Raw genomic sequence first — 12,580 nt, 5'->3', positions numbered from 1 at the left:
TTATGATAGAATTGTTCAACACGCCTGAGCCTACCGAATAAACGCTTTGAAAAAAATATATTAGAATTTTGATTGCTGTACAAAACTTCATAGGTTTTATGATTGATAATTTTATGAAGTTTTTCCAAATTTACCATTCACTATTATTAAAGATATCGGAGGTGGTCCATATGCAGAATGTGATGATTCACGTAAAGTTTTATATTTAAATTGCAAGAGTTACATCAGAACTTAAAGACTTTTTTAAGTTAGAAAAAAAGATTTTAGGGGATTTGACTGCCAAATCATATTATTTAACAATACTATTTTTTCAGGGACCTAAAATTGCTGCGTTAGGAAATCCTGCTAGGGGAGTTAGTCAGTAGGCGCAGTATCACGCAACGTGGCACATCACGCCACGATGCACTACAATCAGGTGTTTGGGCGCGCTAAATGCGCAAGGTATGTGTGCAATTCAACATCGCGCATATTAATCACCCATCATGTTTGCACTACCTGCACTCGCGAGAAAGATGGGATCGACTGACTGCGAATGTGTATACTCACGATGACAAACAGGATCTGTCATTTGACACATGCTTGCTAGGCCTGTTTATGATAATAGGCCTGTCCAATGCCACACATCTCCCCTCTTCCCAAAAAAAAATGCTGTCACCATTTTCTTCTGCATGGAAAAAAAATAACACCTACGACATATTGTGTATCATTCGGTTGCTCTCTCATCATGATACGAAAGCATCTTGCAGCAAACAACCATTCCTGGCACACCATTGTATTGTCAGCATCTCATTTCATAAACGAAGAACATAAATAGTGGCACACCTAAATATGGAAAGCTCTCAATGAACTCCCGTGCAGTGGGCGTCTCGACTCGCAGTTGTACTCGCAACTCGTGAAGTAACATTTTACTTGTACTTCAAACCACTACCACTAATTCTTTTTTTTTTCATTTATTTAGTTAACATCTAAACAGATAACACTGAATCAACAATTTGACGCCACAATACACGGTTCGAGGCCGCATCTCTCCATCCTCGGATACGCCCCACGCTCGCCAAGTCGTTCTGCACCTGGTCTGCCCATCTCGCTCGCTGCGCTCCACGCCGTCTCGTACCTGCCGGATCGGAAGCGAACACCATCTTTGCAGGGTTGCTGTCCGGCATTCTTGCAACATGTCCTGCCCATCGTACCCTTCCGGCTTTAGCTACCTTCTGGATACTGGGTTCGCCGTAGAGTTGGGCGAGCTCATGGTTCATTCTTCGCCGCCACACACCGTGTTCTTGCACACCGCCAAAGATGGTCCTAAGCACCCGTCTCTCGAATACTCCGAGTGCTTGCAAGTCCTCCTCGAGCATTGTCCATGTTTCATGTCCGTAGAGGACAACCGGTCTTATAAGCGTCTTGTACATGACACATTTGGTGCGGTGGCGAATCTTTTTCGACCGCAGTTTCTTCTGGAGCCCGTAGTAGGCCCGACTTCCACTGATGATGCGCCTTCGTATTTCACGGCTAACGTTGTTGTCAGCCGTTAGCAAGGATCACTACTTCTACTTTTCTCGAATACATGTCCAATCCACTGTGCATTCACAGTTGTCAAACAACCAGCAACAAAAACCACCAAACTACTTGTAGGCCATCGACCATCGATGAGAAAGAGGCTCTTGGATAAACTGTGATCACTCCAATCCACAATAACACGGTTCTTCTTGCGAGAGTCCCACCAACGCAGAGGAAGAAACACTTGAATGCGGGCGTCCCACCACGCAGAATTGTGATCATTCCGATCCACAATAACACTATTCTTCTGGCGGGCGTCCCACCAACGCAGAGGAAGAAACACTTGAATGCGAACATTCACCACGCAGAACTGTGATTCGTCTACAGCCACAACAATCAAACTCTTCTTATTAAACTCTATCGCTCGCCGAGACAACGCATCCGAAAACGATTCTCCTTTTTCATGTTTTGTCTTTTATTCTTCTTCTTATCACAGTTGACCGACTTTTCATAACGATATAAGTGTTTCCAATTCGTGAAAGGGTAATTTATATTCTATATGGGGATAAAACACATTCATAACTATATAATAACAGAAATCACGGCTATGTTGCAATACTCCTCAAAGGGGAGAAGTCTTCGATAATCAAAGGTAATTCAAAATATTTTATTCGAGATGCTAGATGCATCTGATAGTTCGCGGTGGTAGCGTTTGGCTGAATGCAAATGACGTTACATTTTCTCTTCGCAAGTTCCATCCAAAATTGCACCTTAATTTTTCCCAAAAGATTGTTGAAAAACATTCAAAGAGTACCCCGATCTTTCGAAACTTAGCCAACTTTGTGGCCGACACTAGCTATCAACAAAGTAGAAAATTTCTGTCACACATTCCAATCCATTGCACTTATATCCAAAGAACAGTACGAATACGTGTTTTTGTTAATTAAAACAATTGTAATAAAAAAAACCTCTTAAACATTATAACATTTAGTTTTCAAAATGAACTTGTTTTGAAAATAAAACCACTTTAAGTCTATCGCCAATCACACACTTGGTTAATCCATTACCAATCGAATCAAATTAGCGAGATCTGATCTAAGAAACTACTTCTCTCAACAAATTGAAAGAGACTTTGGCAAACAAGCATATCTGCTTGCGTTCCAACAAAAACGATACAAACCTACTTCATTCAATAAATTTGTGCATCATTACCCATCAGCCGACCAAAATACACTAAGATAGTGAGATAGTCCCGCAGAAATAACTCTTTTTGGCATGTAATAAAGAGTGTTTACAAAAAACTAAAACATAATCGTCACAAAGCTTCAAAGTGCTTTGAAGGCGAAACATACGGACAACTCCATAGGGATGACAAGCTACGCCATCCATGTCACATCCTAACAAACAATTTAGGCTGAACTAGCTAGTTTTTTTAGCCTCTTCCAATGTTTGTTGGGGTCTTATCTGAGTCACCAATATGCGAATGCAACGTATACAATTCTGATGGTGAAAATTATGCAAAACGTGCAAATGTGTAGACAGTGCCATCTGTAAGTTACATTCTGATTAATTCGCGAAGTCGAAGCAAATTCTGCTCTTCCCTCCTATGAGAAATCCCATTGCTATCTGTCAGAGTTTGAGTGAAACATGGCCGCCATCTCCTCCTCTCTTTTGCTCTACTGTAAAAACCCATAAAGAACTGTCATTGTTTGTGTGAAAAATTTTGCTTCGACTTCGCGAATTAGGCAAATTAGTTGGATTTTCTTTTAAGTTTTAAACATGATATTAGGCGCAAAATTGTTTTAATTGTATTAAATATAGCATTATTCAGTGGTGTGGGCGTTTTGCATCATTTTGTCCTGTAACATTCAAAATTTGCGCACACACTTTCGCAAAAGAAATCAATGTTGAGGTAATTTGACACTGGGGGACGAATTTATCCCCCAAATAAGAGCGAGCAAACAAAACTGTAAAAACCCAGATTAATGCACCTAGCGGTGATGGCGCCTTTCTCGCGCAAAAAGGTAATAAATGTAGCCTTTACGCTTACACCTCGATGATCTTGTAATCTTGTAATCTTGTAATATCAACGCACCCTCTGACCATAGCCTATCTGCGTTGTATTTAAATACCACTGAGCGATACGTCTACTGGGCAACACGTCCGGTGTGCACTGCACTAAGATCTCCTTAGATGCAACCGGACCGAGATCTTACTTAAGGCTCCCAAGGGTCCGTTTCGTTGTGATATGTTGCCATAAAATAGAAATATATGCACTTGCTTTTCTAATCTACGGGAATGTTTAAATTTACTAATGATATTGATTAGTGACAAGTAAATTCATTCATCGATCAGATTAGAACGAGCTCAGTGCAATTAAAATATAAACGCAATACTTATCTGCAATTCACAGAAGATGTTGGGATTGTCCTTGAAGTAATCACGTTGTGAACACAGACTTCCTGTATTGACGTTGGTTGTTATGAATATGAATACCACTGCTGATACCGGAACAATAAGATTTTCTTCATCACTGGTCGTCTGGAAAGAGGTAGATAAAAGAATTGGGCCGCTTTCACTCGCCGGCCCGCAAAACATTAGTAAGTAATTAATCTTACTACAAAGCCAAAAATACAGTTCTAATACAGTAATTCTGTCTTATTAATGGATATCACACATGCCCATCTGATACTCAACTTAACCAAAAACATATCCTCAATACTTAATAAAATGATAACTGTATATAGTTTCTATTATTGTCCATATATACCTACTATTCAATCTAGGATTCCAAATCGGATAAATTAATTCAGTTGCTAACTAAAAGCTTATCCTCAACGCTTTGGCTGTCAATAGTCTCCACAATATGAACCTTAGAGGTTATAACTTTGTTCAATCCTACATCTGTTTATATTAAAACTCAATCCTAACTGCCCCGAAACCGCTTTCAACACATAACTGCCCCGTGCACAGCCACTACATGCGACCCACAGGACCCCAATCGAGGACGGCCTACACTATACCGTTGTGAGCTTACACCCTCTCCTGGGCTGTGCGACGCTGAAAACATGCTCCTAACGTTTGATGCCTAAAAATAAAAATAATTAAACTAATTACACTAAATCTTACACTTTTGATCGAACCCGGCTGACATTCGCGTTAAACAATGTGTTCCATGAGTGCTGATCACTCATGATAACGCCCCGAATTGGCGAATAAAATTCAGTTTAACGCAGAGTTTAAACCCTCTCTTGCGCTAAGTAATGCTGAAAACCTAACTTCTAGGAATTTGATTCGTAGAAACAAATTATACTGAAATTGGTGCGTGGCAAAATAAGTTATACTATTAGCTAATTTAGTTAAACCCTGACTACCCCACATTATACTGGCCCGTTTGGAGTCATCCAGTGGCACTTGGTCTTAGCATTCGTTTTCTTTTTAAATTCTATAACAATTTACCACGCTTACCCCCATATTAGTAATATGTAGAACGAATGCTTGACTATTACTATACTAAGTATAGTAAAAGACCGGAAGTAATAATTGGGCCAGCCACCACCTTTACGCTTACACCTCGATGATGTACAAGAAAGGCAAAACAGTTACACCGTCTAATGTTATGATAGAAAATTTACACTAGTAGACGACAGATGGCGCTGCCAAAAGTTTCTCGAATTTCCTATGTTCGAATTTTGACTTTCGGACAATTTCATAGTACTATGAAACTGAACGAAGAGCATACTTACGCCTAAATGCGTGCAACACGAGCATCTTTATAGTACGATGAAACTCTTAATGGGAGCAAGCCGCGGATAAACTTTAAAAATATTCATAGATGCAAGGCATTTTTCATAACACATTATTGTTCTATGTCACTATATCTCATCACTATTTAATATTATCTATTTTTTGCAATTTGCAATTATTATGAAATTCAATAGTGATCAACAGCGTTTTAGTCTCTGTCGGATGCAACTTGTTGCAAGAAATTCGGTTAAGAGTTTCTATGTGAAAATTTGGCTAATGTTTTTTATGGCATTTTGTGCACACACACACGCACACACATACACACTAGCCTGGGACATGGGTATATGAAAAAAATAAATTTTCGTTCCCTCATATTTTTCAGAAGCCTTTTGGGTCTTCCAATGCTTGTGCAAAATTGTAGATCAATTGGTGAAACTATATTTTAGCGCCGGCGATTTTAATTTTCCATAGGATTTACTATGGGGAAATATATCTTGACAAAGAAAAAATCCCCGAGGTGTCCCATTATTCTCTAACGATAAATCGATCCAACTACATCATAGGAAATTTAACCAGTAAACTTTCATTGGAAGACCGCAAAGTGATCCGACGCTCGTGAAAAATGTTATTTACATAAAACTTATTGCTGTATGAACGCAAGGCTCATTGTATTTTTTGTTCCAGCATCACTGCCGTCTGCTACTTGCTGTTGTTTGTAGGTACGAGGCACCACTTTGCGTGGAGGATTCGCATAGCATGAATGAAAAGCGGGTTACTAGGGATACGTTTATTGGCCTTGCTGTTTGAGTCTTCGTCCTTCTAGCTAGAAGAAATTCAATCAAATTTAAATGAAGGTGTGATTAACAAAAAGAGGCATGTAACGCACACTTTCCACACACAATGCTACGAAGCGACTATAGATGCGAGGTATAGGTTTGGGCCTTTCATTCTCGACGTCAATAGTTCGAAGCTGGTCTGAGCGGATTTTTTTTATACTGGTATTCTTTAGGAAATTCTTTATATTTCCATATTCTTACTTTCGAGAAGCTTTCTGGTATTTCTAAAAGACAGATATGATTCTTGTGATACTGATTTCAGAAAAGAATAATTTAATGAAGTTGCTTTGCTTCTTTGATATTTGATTGATATGCCAATAATTCAAATCAAAGACTTGAATTATAACTAATTTTCTATTTTCATACAAACTATTCTGTCATCCGTGTATTTTTTTTAAATTATGAAGTGATGATTTATTTATTTAGTTTACATCTAAACAGTAATGATGTTGATAGTTAATAGTTATATCTTAAAATCATGAGCTACTGTACAAACAGTTCTTAATATCACCGTTGATGTTGTACACGAATATTATTTTGAGTTCGTATGTCGGAATGTGACATAAAATAGATTTAATAAATATGCTTGAAACCAAAATTTAAAAAAAAAATCACTTATTTATTAATATACTTGAGACAAAAGAGCCATTTCAAAACAACCTTTCAAATAGATTCATTTTATGTGCTTTCTAATTATTTTCTATGGGAAAATATATTATCCATTTCTATAAGATCGTAATAATTTAATTTTTTAGTTTATTTATTTATTTATTTATTCTTTTCCATCAACAGGCTTAAAATAGCCCCAATAATGTTGGTAATAGTTGCAGAATTATATAATTGATTTCTTTGCTAAATTTGTTTGATTAAATATTCATGATGTGACGTTGCTTTAAAATGGGATGTGATGTAAACTTTACATAAAATCTAGATTTATTCTATAATCATTGTTAAAGATATTTCCAACTCGAGGCAAAACAAATCTAGGAATCTCCTAAACTATTTCACAATTTAGAAAATACACAACTTTACAAAAAGTGTCTCTAACACGGTAGTCTTTGATTTGAATAATCGGCATGTCAATCAAGTATCAACGCAGCAGAGCAAGTTCATTAAATTGTTCTCTTCGGAAATCAGTATCACAAGTACACAGCAAATAGTTTTGAAAATTCAACGAATTGTAAAATTGCTGCTAATTCCATCAAACGAATTAACATGATATTCAATTAAATTTGACTGAGTTTTACAAGCAGGCACAGTTTGAATTTAATTTGATTTAAAGGAAAAATAAGATCGATTAGATATTGCGTCTATTTGCATGCTCTAAATATGTGCATAAAAATACATTTAAAATCCCAACATATTTTTATCTGTGTATCTTATCTAAATCTTCTAGAAATACTGGAAATCTCGAAAATTAGAATTTAGGAATATAAATATGAATATCAAAAGATTACCAGTACCAAAAATCCCTGTCCTGTTCAGACCAGCTTCGAACTATTGACGTCGCGATTCAGAGGCCCCAACTAATACATCGCATCTATTATCACTTCGTTGTATGATGTGTGGAAAGTGTTCGTTACATGCATCTTTTTGTTAATCACACCTTCATTGAAATTTGGTTGAATTTCTTCTAGCTAGAAGGCCGAAGACTCAAACAGCAAGGCCAATAAACGTATCCCTAGTAACCCGCTTTTCATTCATGCTTAGCGAATCCTCCACGCAAAGTGGTGCCTCGTACAAACAACAGCAAGCAACAGACGGCAGTGATGCTGGAACATAAAGTACAATGAGCCTTGCGTTCATATAGCAATTAGTTTTATGTAAATAACATTTTTCACGAGCGTCGGATCACTTTGCGGTCTTCCAATGAAAGTTTGCTGGTAAAATTTCATATGATGTAGTTGGATCGATTTATCGTTAGAGTATAATGGGACACCTTGGGGATTTTTTCTTTGTAAAGATAAATTTTCCCATAGTAAATCCTATGGAAAATCAAAATCCCCGGCGCTAAAATATAGTTTTACCGATTGATCTGAAATTTCGCACAAGCATTATAGGACCCAAGAGGCGTGCGAAAACCATGCAGGAAGTGAAAATAAAATTTTGTCCCACCCTAATACACACACACACGCACACGGGGGCAGCAGGGACTTTGTCCAAGGGCTTGACGACCCTCCCCATGGCCACTGCGAATTAGACTGGGGCCATCGTCCCTAACCCCTAATCCCAAGGCGTCAAGCGACCCGTGCCGAGGGGATGCATGGCCAGGGGGTGAAATAATAAGCTAGGCCTTTAACGGAGCCTGTGGGGTACCTGGGCACCCTCCACAGTAATTGTCCCTTACCGCGTTATGCTGGGCTCTGGCGTGGTGGACCTCTTTTCCCGAGCAACTCGTGGGACCAAAATGGAAAACCAAGTCAATTCTTCAATTAGTGGTAGTAGTGTAGGCGACAACCCCTTCGCAAGAGGTGGGTTGTTCAGGTCTCCGCCTAGGAGGCCAGAGGCAATAGTCGGCAGCTCAGTGCGCAGCGCCAGCGTGGGTCACTCAACCTTCCTCTCGGCTATAAAAACGCCGGTAGGGGTTATTGACGGCCCATGGCTTGTGGAGGCGATGAACCGCAAACGCGATGGGCTTTCGGCCATCGAGGTGGCGACGGAACAGCTGGACGCCATCATCGACTTTGCGTCATCGAAGCAAAATATCAGCAAGGACCTCAAGAGGAGCTTGCAGAAACTTCGAAAGTCGATTGCTGGACGCCAAGCTGGTGAGGGCGGTCGGGACGGCCAAGTGTAAACCCGTGAAATCAGTGGAGTCGAGGTCTACTCAGACTGAGGCCCAAGGATTCGCGGACTCGGGCAAGGTCGAATCGACCGAAGGCGTGCCAGCTAAGACGGTGATGCCAAAGTCTACCCAGACTGAGGCTCAAGTATTTGCGGGTACGTCGGGGGTGACTGCTCCAACGGAGCAGACACAAAAACGGGGAGACAGTCTCCAGGGGATGAGCTCCCTGGGGGCCGCTCCAAAACGCGGAGGGTTACTACCCCGAACAAGGGTAGTGGGGCTGGGAAGCTGAACCCCGGTCAGGTACCTCCAAAACCGGGGAGGAAGGACCTGGAAAGGTCCGTCCACTCAGGCAAGACGGTGGTAAGGGGTTACGGCAGGCTGAAAGTTCTCAGCCGCACCAGACCAGGGAAATAGAGGGGAATGACGCCTCCTGGACCCTGGTCAAGAACAAGAGGAAACCGAAGACGCCAAGGGCCGAAAAGAAGGCCCAGGCGAATGAGGGTAGCAAGAATTCTAGGGTAGGCGCCATTCGCTCCAGGGGCGATGCCCTAGTCATCAAAACGGACGAGGCTAAGTACTCGGATGTCTTGAAGGCGATGAGGAGTGACGTCAAGCTCGGTGAACTCGGCGCCGACGTACGTCGAATAAGACGTACCCGGATGGGCAAGATGATACTCGAGCTGAAGCGGGGCGTCTCGCAAAAGGGCGCCGCCTACAAGAAGTTGGCGGAGGAGGTCCTAGGCGAGACGGTCAAGGTGAGGGCACTCACGACGGAGGTGAATCTAAGGGTTAAAGACCTGGACGAGATCACTGAAGTCGAAGAGCTCGTCACGGCACTGCGGCGACAGTGTGAAGTGGAGACGCCCACCGCAGCCGTTCGGCTACGGAAAGGTCCGGCAGGGACGCAGGTAGCATTGGTTCGGCTATCTGCAGCGGACGCCTCCAAGGTAGTCAAGTTAGGGAGCGTCAAGGTGGGATGGTCAGTATGCCCTGTGCGCATATACGAGCAACCCGAAGTTTGCTTCAAGTGCCTGGAACCGGTGCACAAGCAATGGGACTGCAAAGGCCCTGACAGAAGCAATCTCTGCCGACACTGCGGATTGGAGGGACATAAGGCACAATGCTGCACGAACCCTCCCAATTGTTTGATTTGTTCCAGCAAAGCTGTGAACAGCAAGCACCCCGGGGGGGTTCGATGTGCCCGGCGTTTAAGCGTGCTGCAAAATCAAAGTGCAGGTAAAGCAGCTGGCTTGCTCGGCTTCGCCCGAGTGTTTGGTGTGCGCAGGTTTAGAGGAAACGGCGGAACACGTGTTGTTCGTGTGCTCACGTTTTCGCGCAATGCGTGACCACATGCTTGCCACATGTGGTCTGGACACTACCCCGGACAACCTAGTTCGGAGGATGTGTAAAGACGAAGTTGGTTGGAACGCCGTTTTATCGGCTATCGCCCAAATCGTCTCGGAGCTACACAGAAGGTGGCGCGTGGACTCAAGGATGGCTAGTTCAGGCGCAAATAAGAGGTGGTCCAAGGGATCGGAGTCGGCTTCATGGGTCATACCGGTGGTCATGCTCTGTGGTCGAACTCGATCCTTTTATCGAACAAGTGGCCGCGCGAAGAACAACATGGTATCGTCGCTTTCGCGGCGTCGGTCAACCAGGCGGGTTCCGAGCCCGAGGACGGAAAGGGGTCCTCGTCAAGGCTGGGGCAGGCGTAGGCCTCGCGTCGGCAAGTCCCTCTGTGTGCTGGGCGAATAGGCCCTATCGCAGAAAGGTCAATTTGGGGTGCACGCGGCATCATCATTCTTGATACCAGTCGTGCAGAGGGAAGCAGGCGCGAAGTCGACCCTGCCCAGCTTCCGAGGACATAGGGCGTGGTAAGGCCACCTGGAAAGCCGGCAATGCGCTGGCACGATACCATGGTGTTCTTCTAAAAAAGCGAGTCACGATGTTCGATGCTTCAAGGACACGCAGCTAACCTCGAGGGTGCGTCATGCACTGGCCCCCCTTTGAAGCATTACTTTCCGGTTGTACCGAAGGGACGATGGGCTTGGCGGCAATGGAAACGGTTTAGCGGGTCGGGGATGCAGTCCTGCCTCCCTCGGTGATCCCTAACCCCGCACTTCCTGGTCAACCCAGGATGTCTGTAGAGCAGATTCCCCCTCCATTGGTTAGAAAGAAAAAAAAAACACGCACACACGGACAGACAGACATTTGTTCAGCTCAGCGAGCTGAGTCGAATGGTATATAACACTATGGGTCTCCGGGACTTCTATCAAAAGTTCGAATTTGGAGTGAAATGATAGCCTTTCGGTACAACTTAGTTGTACGAGAAAGGCAAAACGGTGTTGGGTTCTCGGACAACACCTTAAAAGTAGAATCCCTCTCTTTCACAAAGATACATTTATCGTCACTCTTCTTACCGGTGCAAAAATCTCCGCTGCTTTAACTTTTTCGGCTACGTCCGAAATTGTTTTCTTTCACTCACTTCTATAAACATGATGGGTGATTTCATGCGAAATATGTTTATACACTCCTGGCAGGATCGCCAAATGTGCAATTCAACATATTAATCACCCATCATGTTTGCACTACCTGCACTCGCGAGAAAGATGGGATCGACTGACTGCGAATGTGTACTGTATACTCACGATGACAAACAGGATCTGTCATTTGACACATGCTTGCTAGGTCTGTTTATGATAATAGGCCTGTCCAATGCCACACAGTATGCATAATTAGTTGATAAAAGCGAACCAGCAGCTTGGCTCGCTCTCTTTCTTGGTATAGATTTCATAGTAAGTAGTCGATAAGTGAAGTGCACGGTAATAAAGTATTTTAAAGTTTAGTTTTTAAAAACTTGTTCGTGTCAAAGAAATCCCTAACCCTGAAATTTAACAATTTTCGAGATTCAAGAATATTTTAAGATTTGATTTTTTCCAAGTCCACTCAGTCCACAGTCGTTAAAAAAAACTACCACTGTCAACTCTATCATTCGTCCATATTTTGGAAAATTATAAGCAAATCACAAATCAATGAATCACCTCGCCAGCATGGCTTACGTTTACTTCTACAAATTCCAAAACGATCGTTATCATGCGAATGACTAGTAAAAAGTATAATATTTGTCTTGCAATTTACATGCTTCATCCCATTTATTTACAAACATTTATAGAATTCATTAGCATGATTCGCCCACAAAAAAATGGATCGATCGCTGCACTTGTGTGTTGTAGTTATGACGTAAGTTCGCCGAAATTGGGATTTCCAAAAGATTTGTATAAAAAGAAAAAATATTCGTTATCAGGCAATCATTGCAGTACAAGTCATAGACACTAGGGTTGTATGGAAAAACGCAAACTTCATCCCATCAAGTGAGATCAAGGTTTTTCTGAATCGCTTTGGGACCCCATTCAACTGTGCAGAATATGGGCTTGATTGGTTGGGTCCTCGCTTTCCGCATCACGTTTTAAATTTATATGGAGATTAGTATGGGAAAACGCAATTTTTAACATTTTGGCACTTAGCTGCTTTAGTTTATTGTCAATCACGTGACTCAATACGTGCTCAATAGATGCCGAAACTCTTGCCGAAGAAGGTACATAGCTGGTAGGTCTACACAATTTTTTATTACGCATCGAAAATTGTTTGTTCAAACCATATGCAAGAAATCAATGTTTCTGCCAGCACTACCGGACAACCTATGGTTGTTAGA

General features: G+C 42.1%; 1 protein-coding gene across 1 annotated transcript in view; it reads right to left on the bottom strand.

Moving 5' to 3' along the window:
- LOC134215320 (uncharacterized) overlaps positions 1-11,406 on the bottom strand; it is a 39,726-nt gene extending 28,320 nt beyond the window's left edge. Inside the window, exon 1 of the mRNA XM_062694533.1 lies at positions 11,289-11,406. The gene's annotated coding sequence lies outside the window, so the exon portion shown is untranslated. The remainder of the gene's footprint in view (positions 1-11,288) is intronic.
- Between the last annotated feature and the right edge of the window lie 1,174 nt (positions 11,407-12,580).

This window comes from Armigeres subalbatus, chromosome 2 (assembly GCF_024139115.2).
Source record: "Armigeres subalbatus isolate Guangzhou_Male chromosome 2, GZ_Asu_2, whole genome shotgun sequence".
NCBI classification, from domain to species: domain Eukaryota; kingdom Metazoa; phylum Arthropoda; class Insecta; order Diptera; family Culicidae; genus Armigeres; species Armigeres subalbatus.
The sequence above is the reverse complement of the archived record's forward strand: the minus strand, read 5'-3'. Positions and strand labels throughout refer to the sequence as shown.